The sequence below is a fragment of the Caretta caretta genome, chromosome 9, assembly GCF_965140235.1.
Source record: "Caretta caretta isolate rCarCar2 chromosome 9, rCarCar1.hap1, whole genome shotgun sequence".
Classification (NCBI taxonomy): Eukaryota; Metazoa; Chordata; order Testudines; family Cheloniidae; genus Caretta; species Caretta caretta.
Genome location: NC_134214.1, coordinates 26,670,654 through 26,692,575, shown reverse-complemented (window position 1 = coordinate 26,692,575; position 21,922 = coordinate 26,670,654). Strand labels below are relative to the sequence as shown.

At 42.7% G+C, this 21,922-nt stretch overlaps 1 long non-coding RNA gene across 1 annotated transcript in view; it reads left to right on the top strand.

The window, feature by feature from the left end:
• The first annotated feature begins 10,054 nt into the window (after positions 1-10,054).
• Positions 10,055-21,922, top strand: part of LOC142073173 (uncharacterized) — a 72,216-nt gene continuing 60,348 nt past the window's right edge. Inside the window, exon 1 of the long non-coding RNA XR_012669875.1 lies at positions 10,055-10,240. This is a non-coding gene — a long non-coding RNA (uncharacterized LOC142073173). The remainder of the gene's footprint in view (positions 10,241-21,922) is intronic.

Sequence of the window (21,922 nt, the reverse complement as noted above, 5' to 3'; positions counted from 1 at the left end):
TTGGTCATTTTGGTCAGGTGCCAGCGAGGTTACCTTTAGCTTCTTAACCCTTTACAGGTGAGAGGAGCTTTCCCCTGGCCGGGAGGGATTTCAAAGGGGTTTACCCATGATGGGATTGCTTTTAATCGGACACTTTTTTTTTTAATTTTGTAGTAATCAGAAAATAATTACCTATAGATGATACCGATACCTATAAATGATAAGCAGCGTTTGTTCAATATTTTTAAGGACTTGTAAAGTTCATAAAGCTGCAACATGCTTTAAAAAAAAAAACCTCCTGTTTTTGTCTCTGTTGCTAAAGTAGCTCTGACCAGCATAGCATTCCAGTAGATGTCAGTGTTGGTATTTGGTGAGCCCTGGGAATCTGTCCAAGCCCAGTGCCATGCTAAACAGATGGACCGTGTAAGCAGTTCTTAGAGCATCGCCAAATGGCAAGGGTATTTGGGGAAACTTTGGCTTGTTGAGGGACTTCTGGAATGCATGCTACCTTGCTAGATTGTGCTTGTGTTTTAGACATTAAAACATCATGTGACTATATTGTAGACTCCTCTTAAATCCTGATGGTGTGTCCTTGCTATCTGAGGGGGTATCAACATAAATACGTGGGTTGTTTTTGTTTGGTTTTTTTAATTTATTTATTCTGCCTCATCTCTAACACACATACTGAATTTCTGCCCAGGATGTAATGAAGAGAGAACTTTGAGCCTCTTAACGACTTGAAAGGTTTTAATGACAGTCTTATGCGGCTGCTCTAAACAAAGATCACAAGTCATGGATGTGAGTTAAGGAACCGTGTCAAAATCAGAAAAGCACCAGTCCCTGTAAGACAGGAGCAGTTTGACAATGGTAATACTAAAACATTTGTTTGGCTCTCTTGGACCATACTGTATATTGATGTAGATGTGAATGCATTTGGGTCAGGAGTCTGTGCTTAAGAGTTCTGCTTGGCCTTGTCTTTCAACTACTTTGAGATTTATAGTGTATTTCACTGTTTATGGCATTATTGATCCTACAGTATGCTACAAGACTATTTTCAGGGCTGTTATTGTGACAATAGGTAGCTCTTCAGTGATAAAAATGTTGGCACAAGCCTCTTGGCTGGTGGCACCACCAAGGATAAGATTGTTGTGGGAGCGGGCAGGGGAATAAGAGTGCAAGAAATGTACCATTTGAAAATAAGAATTGTAGTACAAATTAAGGGCTAGATTCAAGGTCCCACTGGGGTTCGCAAAATCCCTGCTCAGCTGCCCTTGAAACCTGTAGGCACCTGCAATTGCTCAGTGCTTAAACTTTTACTGCAAAAGTTTTCCTAGGCACCTATGTTTTGGCCGCTGATCATGTGCGCCACAGCCCCACAGTAGGAGTCTGGACTCCTCCGCCCCAGTGCAATGCACAAACTGGAGGAAGATAAGTGTTCCTCACGTAACTACTGCAGAGACCGATCAAGTAAGCAGGCTCAGACCTCACCTACTGTTTTGGGCCCCTATAGGTGGGCCTACCGAAAAGGGCCAGGTGGGAGGATCACTCCTTCACAACTTTTAACCCAGTAGTTAGGATACTCAGATGGGTTGCAGGAGACTCCCAGTTCAAGTCCCCTCCCTCCTAGAGCGAGGGAAGGGATTTGAACAGGGACTTCTACCTCTCAGCAGCTGAGTGCTCTAACCACTGGGCTCTGAGATCTTCTGATGTGGAGCTCTTTCAATCTCCCCTGGTGCACTGTAGATAAATAACAAAAGAATCATAGGGCCAGAAGGAGAGAACAAGCATGGGTGACTTTGTATCCTGGTGATCAGAACATTCACCTGGGATGTGGGAGACCAAGAATCCAGTCCCCCTGCACCAATCTTTTATTATTGTATTATCCCCAGCGGAACAACTTCAACAGGAGAACCAAAGGGAGCCCCACATCAGCATATCCCATAGCTCAGTAAGTAGGTCATTCACCTTGGAGGTGGCAGATCCCAGGTCAAATCCCTCCTTCCGTTCGGGGCAAAGGGGACTTGAACTGGAAGTCCCACATATCCCAGGTATGTACCCTAACTGATTTTGGCCACATGCTGATGAGTGTGACATGAACACTGATCCATGGACCCCCCCCCCCCCCAGACCTATTTGGAGGAGGAATTCATTGTTTCAAATGAGAAGTTACTTGGTTTTGAAATAATAAGAATCCAAACATAATGGGCTGAGATCTTCAGATAACGTAAATCAGTGTCACTCCAGTGACCTTTGCGGAACTACCCTAATTCTCGGTAGCTGAGAATCTGGCCTTAAAAGCCAAATTCTGCTCTCCTTTGCACCAACTTAATTCAAAATCACACTCTAGTGGTTAGTGGAGCCACTTTGGATTTATACCAGTTACTAAGAACACAATTTGTCTCTATGTATTCACTTTTTTCCTTCCTGGGTGATTACTGTGATCTGACAGTTCTGGCATTACTGGGATTAATACCTTAATCTTCTGACTTTCTGTAAAATAGCTCTGTGTAAATAAACTAGACTCCTTGTTCTCCACAAACAATACACAGCCTAGGTAGTGTCAGTGCAAACTTACCCACATTGTCCTGCAGTTGTGCCTCAACCCAGACCTAGGGGAAACCACTTCCCTGTTTGCGCACGTGCTGTTCTGCGGGGTTAGGCACATTGGACACCTTTATCTTTCAAGCATTGTAACTGCTGTGAGTGGAGGGTCTGAGTCACTGTCTCTCATTCTTCTCCCACTCTCCCCTCTTTGAGGGTTATGCCCAGCTGGGGTGCAGGTGACAAGCAGTCTCTTGTGGATACGAGGCTTGAACTCTCCCTGCGATTAAATGTAAATTTCTTATTCACACCTTCCCCCTGCTGGAGAATGGCCACGTAAGCAAGTGATAGCCCTTTAACACCTGGCTGGGGCCAGTGTCTTTGTCTCTTGAAAAAAATGGCTTGTGGGTGTTACCCAGAATTACAGCATATTTCAATAACCGTCTTAGAGTAGAATCTCATAACTTCATAGATAGTGTTGCTACACACATTTCAAAAGAATAATGATATTCAGCAGATTATAGCTTTTCAAATGATCCCTCAGAAGGCATAATTGTACAAAATTTATCATAGGCTTGTAAAAGTTGTGAACATAATATTCTAGACTGTCACAGGGTGGCACTATGATACACTGAGGATGACCTCAGTTAAACAGACTATTTTCATCTCTATTAGCTATTGGTGTGACTTTTCCATCCCTCCCCTAGATGATGGAGCTGGCTACTTGTCGTGTGTGTATATATACATATATAGTCAGTTGTGCTGTGTTACAAACTGTTGTAATCTGGGCCAGTCAGTCATTTATGTGGGAGGGGGGCGGGGTGAGAGAGAGACTGTTTGCCATTTAAGCCAACAATAGTAGAAAAAGTACTATGTAATTTTGGACACCAGAGTACAAGCAATTAAAATTTAGCATGCTGTACTGTTGCCAGCTGTTCAGCACTGATCTAAGGCTACTGAAAACTTGTCCACTGATTTATACACTTTCAATCATAGGATGGAAGGGAAATCAAACATGAACTGCACACTTTTTGTTAACAAGTCCTGTCCATCTTTCAGCAACAATAGAAGGAAAAAGCTGTTGTAGGCCAGAAAATGCTGTCTGAAAGTTAAATCTTGATGGAGACTGAGTGGTCTGTTTGGGTACGTGGTCTCTGCAACTTCTTGGCATTGCAGAAGTAGATTGTCAGTATGCTCCAATACATGTTTATGCTGTATCCTCCATGTATTGTCTAATAACCTCTACCTCACTTGACCTCCTAGGTTTAGCAAATACTTTAAAAAAAAAAAAATCCAACTCCCATGCAACTTGGAGACCTTTCCATTTACTTCGGTCAGAGTTGGATCAGGTCGAATGAATATATGGCACCAAAGAGGCACACAGGATCATTGAAGTTTGATTTCCAAAACAATTATAAATTATATCAATCCAAGTGTGACTGCCACCCTGTCTGCTCATCTTGAGTCCACATGTATTATTCAATAATGCTTATTTATGACACTGGCTTAGAAATCTCAAGTTAACTGGGAATTTAGCAGATAGTGATTCCCACCTTTTCTTAATAAGAGTAATGGTACAAGTCTCATATTTATTCTACTTTTTATGTAGCCCACCTCATCATAGCAATTCACAACTCTCCCAATGTATTGGCAAATCTTTTTCTTCCTGGCATCTGGGTTCTCATCCTTGTCAGTAGCAAGATTATAGTTCAGACCCAGATGGCTAAAAGGCAGTATACACATAGCAGATTACCATAACATGCAGCAGAAGATAGACTATAAACAGTAAGTATGTCCCAAATAAAAGGGGTTATGATAAAAAGTATGTTAATGTAAGCACCAGAGTCAGAAGATTTAGAGGGATGGAGCGCTCTGCTCCCTCTAAAGGGGGGGAGAAGAAGAAGAAAAGCCAGCTCTGGCCAATTCCTTTTCCATGAATTATAATATTGCTCACCCACAATTCTACCAACTGAGTTTTGTTGCTCAGTTTGAAATTTTTGTTTCTCTTTTAGATAAGAGTATTATTACTGCACTCATGAAAGAGAATAGGAGTTGTACAGGCTATGCTCTGGAGTGAGAGGGTCACCCTGACTGAATGGATCGTGAACTTTGGCTTGGCAACAAAATCCAAGTTCTCCTGAAAGAGAAGGAGAAAGGGCTCTAGGCTAGAGATGAGGGTTTTAACCCAAGGAGGGGGCATTCTGTGCAAAGATTCTGTTTTTTGCCTTGGGATCTCCGCCTCGCGATTCTGTGCCCAGACTCAATCAGTAGCAAAATCCCTGGTGCAGAGTGAAGTGATACTGGCAGTTATCAGAGATGTCAAGTCATGTTTTGACTATTATGTTACTATAAAGACATTGTTTAGTGTTTTATTAAAAAAAAAAAAAACCTAAGAGCCGCTGCTACTTTACATGCCTTTGATCTAGAAAATAAGATATTCCAATCTGCAGTAAGTTAACTTTTTCAGCATTTGCATTTCATGGGTAACTTTGAACATATTTATTTTCAATCTGAATTGGAATGATAGCAAACTTCAAAATGTCCACATTTCCCCAGGAAAATAAATTCCATATTTTAACCTGCTCTGTTTTTAGCCAGCAAAGAGGACTATGCTAAAAACTCTCATGCTGCTGTAACTTTAGCACCATCTAGCTAACTCCCACAGTAACTCATTCTGTCTAGGCAGATGTAGGCCAGGAGAAGAGGCAGAACTGACTTTGGATTTGGAGGATGGGATTGACTGGAGGTTGTGGGGAGGGGAGATGTGGGGATAAGCATGTCTACAGCAGGGGCCAATACCTGCTGGGCCAATAAACATTTGAGAGTAGGCAACACTGACCATGATTTTTTGGGACATCTGACTCATGATTTTTGGTGGCTAGTACTACTGTAAATATAACGTTCTAAGCAGTACTTTAATCATTACCGTTGTACACTCTTCAGTCCATTCTACATAACCCATCTGTCCATAAATATGAACACTGGCAATAATTTATTGCTTAAATCAAATTATTTTTAATTAGAAAACAGACCCTTCAGTCTCAAAGTATCTCCTGACTGGGGAGGGAGAGGTTTAAGTGGCGTGTGCTTGGGGTGTGTGTGTGTATTTGTGTTTTGTTTTTGTTTTTTTTAAGGTCAGAAGGGCCACCGTGATCATCTAGTCTGATCTCCTGCACAACAGAGGCCATAGACCTTCCTTGAAATAAATTCCTGTCTGAACTTACACTTACAAGCCCTGATTCCCCAGGGCTGCTGAATCTGTCAGGTATATTATTCTGTTTCATTGTGACTGCAGTGGAACGCCACAAGAATGCAGCAGCCCAGATTCGGGAGTGCAGGAAAGCACAGAAGCAGCTAAAACATTTGATAGGGGGCACATAGCACCTCAGGGGATTAGTAATTGGATATGGAGTCTTTCACTTCTAGGTCACTCATATCCAGCTCAGGAAAACAGGAGCCAAAGCCAGTACCATCCAACAGCTGTTCAGTGGCTTGTCAGCTGATGGTTTCAGTCTATTTCCCAATGGACAGACATCCACATCACAAAAGCTACCATTACAAATAGTACTAATTGGCACTCGCACTGATTCTCAGTAGAAAGAAGAGAGCACAGAAACTAAATTTATGTACAACAGCACAATCAAATAAGTAAAGACAGCTGAACGAAGAGGTACAGTCTGGGTTTTTTTTTTAAAGGAGCGGGGGTACAAACTCAGACTTGGTGCAGATTCCGTCACTTCCTTAGACCATGCTTCTCTTCACTATTTATTTCTTGTTAGCTAGCTTAGGCAGCTCTTGAGTCAAAGCACTGGCTTTTGTAAATCTCAATCTTTGGCACCTAAGTCTCCCCCTGCATTGTGTAGGGAGACAGGGTGCCTAACACAGAGTTATGAATTCCACCATGGCGCTGAGCAGTTAGGCACTGCGGTCCCCCTTGTGAATTCCACTCTCAATGTTTGTTGTTTCCCTCTTTCCTTCTCTCCTTTCAGTTCTTCTTTCTTCTGCTATATTCTATCCTTCCCTCACTCTTCAAATTTCCTCCTTCTCTTTGGCCTAAACCCTAATAATTGTCCCCTCTTGATTAACTCATTCTCTTTTCCATGGTCCCACCTTTCATCTCCTATCCACACACATGCTCCTCTTCCTAAAAATCTCTTCAGTAACAACCTGACTGCCTAAAATTCCAACCATACACAACCTCACATCCCTGCAACTTCTCATTCATAAGCTCAACTAAATAGAGGGTTGTCACGCTCAAACCCAGCTACAATGGAGCAATACTAGGCACTGGTTTGGACCGCAGCAGTGGGATTATCTTTCTCCAAGTGTAACTATACTTATTCCAGTTAAGCCATGCTTCTGTAAATACTCCATGGATCCCAATAGTTCTGTCCGACACCAGTTTCTTTACATGTGTATTTACTTATTGTACCTGTGCATATCTTTGTTTCAATCCTTCAGGTGATGAGGTATTTGCAATATTTAAAAAAATCTGAATGATTTACACAATAGGTGGTAACCACTCTATATTTTGGTGTTTATTTCACAAGACGCTGAGGTAGCAAATACTTTCCTTTTACACTGGGGGTTTGCAGTAGAATAAAATAGCAAGAAATTGGCATGAATTAGGTTGAGTGGGTTGCATGGAAAGGAAAGGTCATACCACAGTGGCATCCTTTGGTGCTGTATAGCTGCGCCACTGTCTTATGAAGCTGGACTGTGAGATCTTGCATTACCTAGCCTGGCAGGGAAGGGGTAGTAAGAGGTGAGCAGTCTGGACAGTAATTGTTCTCTTCTTCTATCTTTGGCATAAAAGGGCTCTGTATTTTGCTGGGTAGCCTTCCAAAGCAGGTGGTATTGTAAATTTCAGGAAACTTAGGGCAAGAAATCAATCATAAGTAGGTTAAAGAAGAACAGGAGCTAGCATCAGTAGATTTAAAAAAAAATCCACTGATTGATGTTGCTGTACAGAGGGTCTCTTGGGCTATATAGGCCTGATTTCTTTTTTCCCCCCCAGATGTGCTGTACACCCACAAGGCCATCTGAAATGGGTGAGGCAGCAGGTGCTGATTACCTCTAAATATCAGGCACATCATGTCTATAAAACTCCTCTGTGCTGCCTTCCCTCCACACATCTAGCCTAAGTGTGTGCATTCAGATTGAAATTTGTTTTTGTGTTTACCCACAATCTAATTTAAGATAAAATCTAAGACCAGCTTCTCACTTCATCATAGTTCCACTGAAGCTATGCCAGTTTATGTTGTCTGAGAATCTTTCCCTTTTGCTTTGTTAGTAGTGCACTGCCAAAATCTGAAGTGGCTAGCAGCTGGATAACTCCCCCAACTTCAATGGCAGCAGGGAAAGGTCCCTATAGGATAGCTGCCCAAGTAGCCCAGTAGGAACATTTCCTATTGGTTCAGTGGGGATATCCAATCTTTCTTTTGTTTCTTGTAGAATTCTTGTAAGAATCAGTGAATTTCCATAATCGCATAAATGTTCAGCCAATGCAGAAATGAGAAGTATACCCAAAGCACAACTGTAAATCACTGAATTAGTGTGGTGTTTTTTTAAAAGTCACTAAAGGCTAAATTATCCAGATGAATTAACAGATCATCTGAAAACAGTCAATAAATGGAGACCCAAATGTGAAGAAATAATACAGTAATTTTAATTAACTGTACATTACACTATTAAGCCTCAGCCAAAAATAAACTATAATCAACACACCAGCAGGATGGAGCAAAGCATCCCTTAATCATACAATATCGGCATATCAAAACAGCCAGCTTGAAATTTCAGTGTGAGTCTTTCTTTCTGCCCATGAGAGGAATTTATGAATGAAGGGGAGGAAAAAAAGTCAAGCACTTTGGCAAATAAGTTGTGGTACATACTGGAAATTTATACTGCACTTAAAGGGAAACACATGCATTCATTTAAGAGCAATAAGAGACAATTATGGGATGGAAAAACTGGTTAAGCCTTTTGATAGGTTTTTATCACGTTAAGTTAACATTCTCTGCAAGGTGGGAGCTATGTATTTCATTAGATATTTCCTTTGATACCTGCCACAAGAAGTAGCGTTACCACCTTTCTAATTGCTGACAACTGGATCCCTGAGGTCCCACCCCCTTTTCCACCAAGGCCTTGCCCCCATAGCTTGCTCCTCTACCCTCCCTGTCACTCGCTGGGTTGTCTCCACCTTCCCTCCCCCTGCCACTTTTCCCTCCTCCCCAGCTGGACTACCTCTGCTCCAAGGCTGGGATTGGAGCTGCTGTAGCCTGACAAGGAGTCTGCCTGCAGGTAGAAGGCAGCCCTGGCTGAGCAGGGGTTGGCACAGGTTAATGACCCAGTGCGCCCCCAGCACTGTGGTAACTGGATTTTCATATAAACCTAAATAGAAGCACATTTTGCTGTGGTCCATTCAGAGGCACATTCATAGAATATCAGGGTTGGAAGGGACCTCAGGAGGTCATCTAGTCCAACCCCCTGCTCAAAGCAGGACCAATCCCCAATTCTAACCTGGGAGTCTTTTATCTCTGTTACCTTGGTCTACTTATGGTCTCAAATGTTCAGGATTCTCACTCAGAGTGCATTTACCCCTTATCTCTGCATTACTCACAGGTTGAGGATCATTCATGTTGATTTTTTTCCCTACCCTGCTGTATCCAAACTGCTAAAATGGCTGGCTCATATAGTTCCACTAGTTAAAAAGCCTCTTCCTCCCTGTGATTTGAATGTGGTGTTGCTTTCCTTCATGTACTCTCCTCTTGAAACTCATGTTCATTATATAATCTCTGTAAAAATGGCATTGTAATAGCTAACACTTCATCTTGCAGAGAATATGAAATACAGGCTTTGATGGCGGGGCCCCTATATGACATATTCCCTAAAGACAGTTACCTCAGGCCACATGCTAAATTTTTACTGAAAATTTGTTTTAGGATTTTCATTGACATAGATTTATGTCTTTAGTATATGTCCTTCCCAAACCCCGTGACTCTCCTGGAGAGACACAGCTTCATACCTTTGATACTCTTAGAGCTATATCCTTTTGCTCTTCTAGAACAAAGCCATTTCAAAATCCACTGCTGGTAATAAATCCCAGAGATGGGCTGTTTCTTCCCAGACGCTCTTGCAGTGGGTTTGGGATTGTATTAAGGTCTCTTATACATTGAACGAACTACCTCTCCCTTCCCGAGTTATGGCATACTCTATTAGGGCTCAGGCAACACCTGTACTTTGTTTTAGGGGTGCCCCTATTTCTGAGATTTGGACTTCTATTCATACACTTACCAATCCTTACTCCATCACCAGACACACTGCTTGAAAACTTATCCTTTGGTTTTCTTTCCTAATCTCCATTTTCATGTCCCTAGGTGTAATTCCAACTGACCTTCATTTTTTGCTGCCTCTTGTGAAGCTTTTGTTCAGCTTTGATTCCTGTGTCTTCCCACTGACTCTCTTCACCAGTCAGACATATATTTGCCTCTCAACAAAATATCCAAGCTGTGGTAAAGTTTCATAGCCAAGAATATTTACATGCCCAGCTGAATGTGAAAATAGGTTTATACACATCATCACCACCTCTCAAATGACAAATCTAATAATAGAAACCCAAAAGATTCCCAAGATGAGAGGAACAAAAAGCAATATGAATCTGCAGTGAAACACAGCCTCTCAGAGGGGTAAACACAAAATGAAGAGAAGACAAAAGTTAACGGTAAGGTAACTTTTATTTCATTGTGCTGCTGTAAGTAAACACAGGCTTTCAGCAAACCTTGGTGTGCTTCCCTAAGGTTCAGGAAGTTTTGACTGTTAATTAACTTCTGCAAATGTTTTACAACTTCTGAGTAGCCGCTGCACCCCCTCCACCTGCCAGGTGAGCTTCCTTTGGCCTTCTGCTGTATTTTGATGGGGATTCCCCACTCAAAATTCCCCCCTTCTTGAACTAGCCCTGCCCTGGCGTGCACACATGTGCTTTCTCTCTCCTTCCCAGCTTTTGCTGTCTTTGGGGGTAGGCCTGCCTTTTAGCCTCCCTTACTCCCCTTTCCACTGTAAGGGAATAAATGGTAGGCCCACTCCTACTCCACTAACTGGCCTGTACACTTATCATTTTATGCAACCATATGACTTGAAACATTCCCCGTTGCTGCTGCTATTTGACTGTGCTGTTGAATGTGCTTGGGCTGAGATGCCCCACAGTGCAACTCTGTATTGCACTTTCCCATTTGTGAACAACCCAATGGAGTTAAAGTGTCTCTCAAGTGACAACATCAGCATGGGGAGTTGGAGTATTTCCAGTCCTGCTGCTGCAGAGAATGGGAATGAGTTAGCCGCCTTCCCCACAGGAGATTATTTTCTGAAGTATAATTTTGTGGAAGGATAATGAAAAACATGTATCAGCTTTGATCTATGATAAATCCTATTGACTAGCTCAGTATAACCAGTACAATATTATAGCATGAAGCTGTTGGAAGAAAATCATGGTTTTAATGCCATGAGGCACCCTGTGGTGTGGAGTGCAGGGTGGCTACAGCATGTGTGGCCGGATAGAATTTCCAGTGTGAGGCTGGGACCATTCCAAATATGCACTCCTATATATTCTAGCAAACAAGATTTACAGACACATGAACCATTTTGCTGCAGGGCCCTCAATGTGAGAAGAAAATGATGAGACTAAGGACCCAATAAGCAATCTTTTTTTTTTTTCATAATTTATTCTATTTACTTGGAGTAGTCTGGAGAGCTACCATGGCACATATTAAATCTTTCAGTGCAACCCAACCAGTGGGGAGTAAGGCTGTATTCAATGTATGTAGCAGCCATTTTCTCTCTGCTTAAGAAAAAGTCACTTTTTAAAATCCCTGTAGGTGCCTATTTGCATGCTTAGGTGCCTAAATACCTCTAAAACTCTGGCCCACAGTGCCTTCGGTTCCTAGCTGATGAGTGAAAATCTATGGTTTTCCTTCCATGCTTAACACTGATGGCCCCAGTCACTCTGCATGCTGGAAGGATGATGGACTGATTTGCTTGGAGCTAAGTCAAAGGCTATTGTTTGGGAAAAATTTTAGAAAAAGAAACAGTGGCACATTCAGCTGAAATTTTGACTTCTATTTCATGGGGGAGAATTCTGACATTCTGATGAGTCAACACTAGATATTTGCTGGTTAAGCATCTTTAATTCAGGAAAGGCCAAGAGTGGCATTTTTTTTATAACTGCGATCTCCAAATATTGATGGGTTGCTTATTAAAAGCTTGACAACTGGTTTGAAAAATGGAAATATACTTCACTTTGTACCAGGTTACACTTAGTTACACTATGCAGTGTCATGAGATGTAACATACACTGCAATTATCTGTTACTGTGCAACCTGGGTAATTCCCGGGGGGGGGGGGGCGGGGGAGGAAACGTGGCCAGTCTAACACAAACAGCAGTAAAAACAGGACTGTGTGTCCTTAATTTACACCTATTTCCCATAAGTAGCACATTTCCCTTTTTTGTAAGGTGAGTGTTTACTTCCAAATAGCCTATTAGGATGTCAATCACTGTACACTATTAGAAAAGTATCCTCTCCTGTTCACTTCAACAAAAATATTTCTGTCAATGCTGCTATTTGCCTTGTGAAGTAAGAAATATACTAGAACATTATCCCACAACAAGCAAGTCAAATGGGAATAAGTTCTAAAGCAGTATGAACATTCTATGATACATGTTAGGTTCTACGTTATACCAGAAAAGATTGCTATGGATCCCATCTCACTTACCCTCCCCCCCCCCCCCCCCATGCCAGTCATCAACTGAGCAGATGACCCTAGAGTTTAACTCTAAAAGGAAAAAACAAAACAAGGTAACTTATACTTCCCTTTCTGAACTCCGATGTTCACTTATAGATGGCAAATGAGGATAGCAGATCTTAAAGATGGAAAGGACTCACCTAAGTCGATTCCAGGAACTTGCTGGAGACGCATTGTATTGCACACTAAATTGTGGGGCTTTTTGTTTGTTTTTGGGGTGTGGTTCTCTCCTTTTCCCTCCCCTCCCCCCCGCCACAATGTGCTATATTGCCTTGTAGTGCATGGTGCCATTTGATAGCGCACTAACCTTTCACTTCTGGAGGTCTGACTCTAAATCTTTTTTTGGATAACAAGCAACAATGAATGCAGTGATCTATACATATTCCAAAACCCAAATGTAAGTTAGTATGATTATCAGCCATTCTATAGTGCACAAAGGCCCTGGACTAGAATAGCAGTGGGATTGTAGGTTAGCACTGAGCCGTACTGGCAAAGATGTATTGGAAACTTGCATGATCCTTGCTCATGCTTTAAGTATGCCAGGCTATCGATCCCTCTGGGCAAGTCTAAAACTACAGTGCTACATCGGCACAGCTTCAGGGCATCTGAAGATGCACTATGCCAACAGAAGAGTGCTCTCTCTTCTCTGGGAGAAGCAGAAGCTATGTTGGCAGGAGAGCATCTCCTGCTGACATAGCGCTGGTATAGACAGTGCAAAACATGCGTTGCTGGGGGGACTAGAGAGCTTTTTCACACCCTTGAGCAATGTAAGTTAGATTGACTTAAGCAGTAGCATAGACCTGCACTTAGTTTCATTACCTTCATCTTTTAACTTCCTGAGCACTTTGTTTGTTACATCAAAAATGCAGTATGGATCACATGTTGGAGTCCTTAAAAGAGCACAAGGAAAAGGACGGCTTGGCCTGAAACACTTAGGGTTCATAGGGTCTAGTTAGGATGAATGTATACCAAAACCCAGCAACTAAAAGGCTACTGTCACTTCTGAGCTTTAAGATGGGTTGTTTTCAGCCTCTCATTTAAAAGGGTATTTCTGCCTGAGGTCAGAAGAGCAAGAAGTATGACAATGACTCAGTGAGCCACATACTATAAATACTCGTAGCCTTTCTCCACAAAGTCACTTCCTTCACTGCCTTGCCACATATACAATTTCAGAAAGCAACTGTACAATGTTTTAGCAGGCATTGTACCAGTTACTTGTATAACTCTGTAAAGATACGGGGGGCAATCATACCATTGTCTGAAAGAGGGGAAAGACTGATTTTTGTACTTTTTGGGTAGTAAATTGTGTCAGTTAAAATGCTTCCAGCTATGAGCTAGAGAGTTAGGCCATGTGAATAAGCAGTATCAACCAGACTGTAAGGCTGCAGGGCAAAGAAAAATAATTGCTTATACAGCTCTTTGCGAGAAGTATTGTACATTTTTTGAGCTTGGATGCCATTGGGCCAGCTCAACTCCAAGGTTAGAATTTGGGAATTCTGATTTTTACATGAACCCCAAACTGCAGTCCAGATCTCAATTTGGATCCAGCATCTGAACCAAAATGAAGTTGGAGGGTATCTGGACTTGGAATTCTAGTTTGTACCAATTACTAAACATATTTTGTATATGACTTAAATGGGAGAAATATTTTTTAAAAATCAGATATTGCACCTGTACAAACAAGATTACAGGTAATATTTAAGAGGGGACACTGATCTATACTCTAGTTTTTTAAAAGTTAAAAATCTTTGTTTAATTTCAGAAAGGACTCAACCCTGCACTCTTCTTTCTGTCACTACCTAAGGAAACCTCTTTAAGACAATAGTGACCAGGTTTTCAAAAGCTCAGTGGGCTGGTTGCTGAGCTGTGCTGAAAATGTGGCCACATCACTCTCAAAGGGAGTGGCTGGATGCTAGCGCTTTTGCAAAGCTGGCCCTTCTTTAGTTGCAAAAATGGGAGAACTGCTTTTCTTTCTTGAGCTACTGTAAGACTGGAAGAAAGCAAATGTGACACCAGTTTTTCAAAACAGAAAGTGGTGATCCTGGCAATTACCATCCCATGACAATTTCTTTTCTTAAAAAACTCAAGGCATGCTTATTGGGGTGGGGGCAGGGAATCATAAAACATCCAGGACTTGATTCAGCCTGGAGGCACAGGGTGAAGTACAAGCAACCCCTGAACCAGTAAGATTAAACTACAGTATAGCAGTATTTTTTTTCCAGGGCCTTTAGGGCTCAAAAAACATAGCACAATATTATCTTAAAAGCCTGCATGAAAATATAGATGCTTACATAGGGCCAGGAGGCCTAAAGGAGCCATCTCCCTGTGCAAGGGAATGGACCATGCTAGTCCCTACACTCACTGGACTGCTGGAACAGCTGCCTTTATGCACATTTGAATCATAGAATATCAGGATTGGAAGGGACCTCAGGAGGTCATCTAGCCCAGCCCCCTGCTCAAAGCAGGACCAATCCCCAACTATATCATCCCAGCCAGGGCTGTGTCAAGCCTGACCTTAAAAACTTCCAAGGAAGGAGATTCCACCACCTCCCTAGGTAATGCATTCCAGTGTTTCACCACCCTCCTAGTGAAAGTTTTTCCTAATATCCAACCTAAACCTCCCCCACTGCAACTTGAGACCATTACTCCTTGTCCTGTCATCAGCTACCACTGAGAACAGTCTAGATCCATCCTCTTTGGAACCCCCTTTCAGGTAGTTGAAAGCAGCTATCAAATCCCCCCTCATTCTTCTCTTCTCCTGAAGACTAAACATCCCCAGTTCCCTCAGCCTCTCCTCATATGTCGTGTTCCAGTCCCCTAATCATTTTTGTTGCCCTCTGCTGGACTCTTTCCAATTTTTCCACATCCTTCTTGTAGTGTGGGGCCCAAAGCTGGACACAGTACTCCAGATGAGGCCTCACCAATGTCGAACAGAGGGGAAACGATCATGTCCCTCGATCTCCTGGCAATGCCCCCACATATACATCCCAAAATGCCATTGGCCTTCTTTGCAACAAGGGCACTCTGACTCATATCCAGCTTCTTGTCCACTGTAACCCCTAGGTCCTTTTCTGCAGAACTGCTGCCGAGCCATTCGGTCCCTAGTCTGTAGCAGTGCATTGGATTCTTCCTTCCTAAGTGCAGGACTCTGAACCTCTTCAGATTTCTTTTGGCCCAAACCTCTAATTTGTCTGTATCCTATCCCTACCCTCCAGCGTATCTACCTCTCCTCCCAGTTTAGTGTCATCTGCAAACTTGCTGAGGGTGCAATCCACACCATCCTCCAGATCATTTATGAAGATATTGAACAAAACCGGCCCCAGGACCGACCCTTGGGGCACTTTGCTTGATACCGGCTGCCAACTAGACATGGAGCCATTGATCATTACCCTTTGAGCCTAACGATCTAGCCAGCTTTCTATCCACTTTATAGTCCATTCATCCAGCCCATACTTCTTTAACTTGCTGACAAGAATACTGTGGGAGACCGTGTCAAAAGCTTTGCTAAAGTCAAGGAACAACACATCCACTGCTTTCCCCTCATCCACAGAGCCAGTTATCTCGTCATAGAAGGCAATTAGATTAGTCAGGCATGACTTGCCCTTGGTGAATCCATGCTGTCTGTTCCTGATCACTTTCCTCTAAGTGCTTCAGAATTGATTCCTTGAGGACCTGCTCCATGATTTTTCCAGGGTCTGAGGTGAGGCTGACTGGCCTGTAGTTCCCAGGATCCTCCTCCTTCCCTTTTTTAAAGATGGGCACTACATTAGCGTTTTTCCAGTCATCCGGGACTTCCCCCTGATCACCATGAGTTTTCAAAGATCATGGCCAATGGCTCTGCAATCACATCTGCCAACTCCTTTAGCACTTTCAGATGCAGTGCATCCGGCCCCATGGACTTGTGCACATCCAGCTTTTCTAAATAGTCCTGAACCACTTCTTTCTCCACAGAGGGCTGGTCACCTCCTCCCCATGCTGTGCTGCCCAGTGCAGTAGTCTGGGAGCTGACCTTGTTTGTGAAGACAGAGGCAAGAAAAGCATTGAGTACATTAGCTTTTTGAAGATGACAATCAGAATCATGCAGTCTCATCACTCTGTGCACTGGGTATTTGGGCAGGGATTGTGCCCAAATCCCCAAACTCTCCTAGGACTAGTGGGATAGCTCTACACCATCCCCAGGCAAGGCTGCGCCTTAAGCAATAGAGCTTGTCTACAGGGCAGAGACTGGCACAAGACTGGAACAAACTTGTGCAAAATCTAAGAACCACCACAAACCTTCTGTGCCAAGTGACAATGCTGTCACTAAATCAAATAGCACCGCGCACACAGTTTGAATATATATCATTTTAAATATTTAATAAACTCACATTTTTTCCCCCTAGGGAGAGGAACTGAGAAAGAGATAAGAAACACATGCTAGATGTTGATTGCATCAGTTAGAGCCACTGGAATGCATTCAGATACCATGGTGATGGCTGCAGTATAAGAATTTGAACAAAATAGGACCCAATCCGGCTTCCATTGGAGCCAGTGGCAAAACTTCCATTCCATTTTGCTGATGGCCTTACAGAAGAAATAAGGCCTTTATGTATACACGTGAGTTAGTGCAACAGCGCCCCACTGCCCTGAGCAGGATGTGGTCCTGGCTCACTCAGCTCAGCGGGGCTGTCAGTCTATTCCTGTGCCCAGGAATCTGAAAACCCTCCCTGTTCTCAAGTCCATCAGGGGCTGGCAGAGGAATCCAGGCCTTCCCACTCAACGGGGTTCCAGCTCGGGGCTAGACAAGCCGGGACAGGGTTTGCCAACTCTGACAGTGCCCTGAGCATCCTACTACCTTCCCTCAGGCCTCTGCAGGCTCTTCAACCTGTCAGTCTATTTGTCTTCCTCTGGGATTTTGTTCCTGGGCAGCTCTCTAGCAATTTGCTGGCAGGAGTTCCTTTGTCCAGCCTGGTTAAACCTCTGTTAGCAGGCCCTCTGCTTCCCAGCCCCTTGGGAACCTCACAGCAGCTGGGAGGATAAATCAGCAGTGGCCTTTGGTTGCTGGGACAGCGGTGGGTGGGTGGGTGTGTGTGTAATACACCCCATGACAATATACTACAGCGAGAGCTTTCCTCATATCTGTGGTATACAATAACACGGCTCTTCTCTTAAGATAGACATCCACTAGCAAACAGGCTTCGATCAATACACTCCACCCCTGTTCTAAGTAATAACATTTTGAAAATAGCAAGTAATTTTCCCCCACATGATAAAAGTTCTGCCAGTGGAGCATTTCCCAGTCCTGAAACTGTGTCTATCCGGATGTACTTCAAGAATACTGATACCTCTTTGATTCGTTTGAAATACATTACAATGAATAGGAATGTAGTTGTTACCTATTAAAAGATTATCTTTCATTTTTCTATATAACAAAAACCTGGGGTGTGTTTTTTTTTTTTAATTTATACTAAGGGACCTCTATACTGCTGTGGCAATATCTATACTTTACACCCTCTTTAAAGCCCCTTTATTCTGCCAGAGTGGTACAAAGAGGCCTTAGTGTAGATGAGAATCCGGCCTTAAAAGTTCTTGTTTTTCTTCATATTTTACACTAGATCTCACTGGCCCCGCTTTGTCCTGTGAGTTCCCTCTACCTCCTCTTTTCTGCTTTAGAATGGTGAAAATACTTCAAGCACAGTAGAGTTAAAAGGATTTGATCCCAAGGCTTTCATGAACAAAGTGGAGGAACTTTGAATTCAATAACTCTTCTAGCTACAAAAGAAAACCCTCTCATGTGCCATTGTTACACAGAACTAGCACTAAAAACTGACTTGAACAAGAGCTTTGCAAATCTTTCATAGAGTTTCTCAGCCGTCATTCAAATCCCACCATCATGTTAACTTTCACTGTTTCAAAAGGGTTGACCATTTATATATAGTCTTGATTATGATCATGTTTTCACTAAAAGTTTTATTTGCTGCTGGGGAGGATTGTTTCCTCATAAAATAACATACCGGAAATTAGTCCGGTGTGTGTATAGGTCCTCACTATCTTCGATGTCAAAAACATGTGCTAAGACTCCGCTTCCTGAAAGGATTGTGCCACTAGAACCAAGCATGGCAAATGCAGGTCTGTTAATCTTGTAAACATAGATCATTTGCTATTGTTTATAAAAGCAAAAACTCATAACAAAAGACTAAAATGACACAGAAAAAGAGACCAGAGCATGGGGGGAGAGGGAGCCAAAATACAATATGTAGCATATATGTTCTATATCTTAAAGCTTTTGTTCTTCTAAATTAATGTTATGATTCCTTATGACTCTTGATTTCCCAATACTTTCCTATGTTCTGTAATCTGAAAGGATGACCTTTCCTGATTTACACAATAAATGAAAAATGATGTACACGGTACCATCACACTGCAAAACTTTAACAGACAAGGTATCAGTAGGCATCAATGCTACTCCAACTTCAATTGTCTATAGAAGGGAGTTTTTACAGATTTCTCAAATTTTGGAAGGCACTTCAGATTCTTCAATGTTGGGTCAAGTGCTGTAGCGATCCTTAGAAATCTCACATTGGTACCACCTTTCTGTTTTCTCTAATCTGCTGTGAAAGTGTTCTTAAAACTAACATGTGCTGGGTCGTCAGCCGAGACTGCTATAACGTGACCCACATGGTAGAATGTGGGTAAAACAGAACAGGATACATATAATTCTCCCCCAAGGAGTTCAGTCACAAATTTAATAAAAAGAAAAGGAGGACTTGTGGCACCTTAGAGACTAACAAATTTATTTGAGTATAAGCTTTCGTGAGCTACAGCTCACTTCATCAGATGCACCTGAAGTGAGCTGTAGCTTATGAAAGCTTATGCTCAAATAAATTTGTTAGCCTCTAAGGTGCCACAAGTACTCCTTTTTCTTTTTGCCAATACAGACTAACATGGCTGCTACTCTGAAATTTAATTAACACTTTTTTTTTTTTAAACAAGTGGCGTCAGCTTAGAAGCATGTCCTCTGGAATGGCGTTCAAAGCATAAAGGGACATATGAATCTTTAGCACATCTGGCACGTAAATATATTGCAATGCCAGCTACAACAGTGCCATGTGAACACCTATTCTCACTTTCAGGTGACACTGTAAGTAAGAAGTGATCAGCAGTATCTCCTGTAAATGTAAACAAACTTGTTTGTCTTAGAAATTGGCTGAACAAGGAGTAGGACTGAGTGGACTTGTAGGCTCTAAACTTTTACATTTTGTTTTTGCATGCAGCTATGTAAAAAAAAAAATCTACATTTGTAAATTACATTTTCATGATAAAGAGATTGCACTACAGTACTTGTATGAGGTGAACTGAAAAATACTATTTGTACAGTGCAAATTTGTTATCAAAGTAATATAAAGTGAGCACTGTACACTTTGTATTCTGTGTTGTAATAGAAATCAATATATTTGAAAATGTAGAAAAACATCCAAAAATATTTAATAAATGGTGCGATTAATCACAATTAACTTTTTTTAAGCACAAGTTAACTGTGATTGACAGCCCTACTTATAATCAATCTTTCTCTCTCTCTCACACACACACACACACACACACACACACACACACACACACACACACGAGAGAGAGAGAGTGTGAGAAGCTCAAGTAGCATGTCTTTTAGCTGCTAATGTCTCCCTGTATAGGAGACCGTCGTTCCCCATTGCATTAGGTACTTTTGAAAGGATTCTTTGCACAATTCCTGACTGTTTCCCCACCACTGAAATGGCTCCATCAGTTGTAACATGAACATGCTTTGCTCCGTTCAGGGTGACCAGGTGTCCGGTTTTCAACCAGAACACCCACTTGAAAAGGGATCCTGCTGGCTCCAGCCAGCACCGCTGACCAGGCCATTGACTGTCCTGTTGGTGGTGCCATGCAGCGGGGGCTGTCGGGCTCTCTGCTAGCCTCTGCACCACACTGCTCCTGGGAAGCAGCCGGCATGTCCCCCCCTCCGGCTCCTACACAGCGGGGCAGCCAGGGGGTTCTGCACGCTGCCCTCGCCCCAGGTGCTGCCCCTGCAGCTCCCATTGGCTGGGGACCATGGCCAGTGGGAGCTGCAGAGGTGGTGCCTGTGGATGGGGCAGTGTGCAGAGCCACCTAGCAGCACCTCTGCATAGGAGCTGGAGGGGAGACATGCCACTGCTTCCAGGAGCTGCTTGAGGTAAGCACCATCCAAAGCCTGCACTCCTGACCCCCTTCCTTGTCACAACTCCCTGCCCCAGCCCTGATCTCCCTCCTGTCCTCTGAACTCCTTGATCCCAGCCCAGAGCACCCTCCTGCACCACAAACCCCTCATCCCCAGCCCTGTTCCCCCTCTGACCCCTCTGTCTCACCTCGGAGCCCACACCCCCAGCCAGAGCCCTCACCCCCTCCTGTACCCCAACCCCCTGGGCCAGGCTGGTGAAAGTGAGTGAGGGTGGGGACAGTGAACCACACAGGGAGGGAGGATGGGGGGGCTCAGAAAAGGGACGAGGCAGGGGGCAGGGCAAGGGTGTTTGGTTTTGTGTGAGTAGAAAGTTGGCAATCCTAGTCCAACTCAATCCCACCAACTGCATATATTGATATCAACACAGTAGTAGAACTAGGCATATTCATACTAAATAGGTACTATTCTTGAATATCATCATTCCATACATGCCTTACATAGGACAGCAAAATGACACAGTTTGCTACATCTGTAGATTCAGCTAAGTGAAATAATCGCTTACTCAAAGAAACAGAAGTTAATCCAATGGAAGATATTACCTCATCCATCTTGTCTGACTGAAAGACAGTCAGTTATTTGCTGTTTTGTCTTCTGAAATATCTCCGATCTTTCTCCATATTATATGAGGGACTGTTTTTTTTTTCTTTCAGCTTTTTAGCAGCTGACTTATCCAATAATTCAGTAGAAGGTAAAATTAGCTACTTGGCAATTGTCTATACTTTTTTACATTGAGCAATGCAGTGTGTAATAAGGTAAGAGACACGCAATACTTGCTCCTGGATAGTATATCCATGTTCAAAAATATTTTATGGCTTTTCCAAATTGATGCTTTTTGATAGGAAAAATATCAGCTTGCTTGTCTTTAAAGCTTGGATGCTTTGCCTTCAAATGCCTGCATAATTTTGATTAGTTTTAGGCTTTTGCAGTTGACTGCAGGTAACACACTATAGTCTGTGTTCACCCTTTTGGTCCTCAGTACATGAAAACTCAAACTTTAAGTAAGCAGGGTGGCAGCTATGATTACATTTCTTATGTGGGGGAAGAATTCCCCCTATCACTGCTATTTGAAATAGGATGGGGTGTGTGGTTTTTTTAATTTCTACATTTCACTGACTACATGGCTTGCTTCTCCACTGCAAAATTATAGTAAAATGATGGAATGTTGCATTTGAATGGCTAATCACAGGCATCGGCTGCTGTTCAATTATCTGTTTTACAGAGCTTCTACTGAAACAACCACAGGCTCAAAATTGCTGACATTCCAAAATAACGGCTACATTACTCATAGTCATTCAATGAATGGCCTTTGTCATTATTGTCCAGCCAAGAGCCAGCTCTGCAGCAACTGAGATGCTGCTGCGGGTAAGTGCGGGG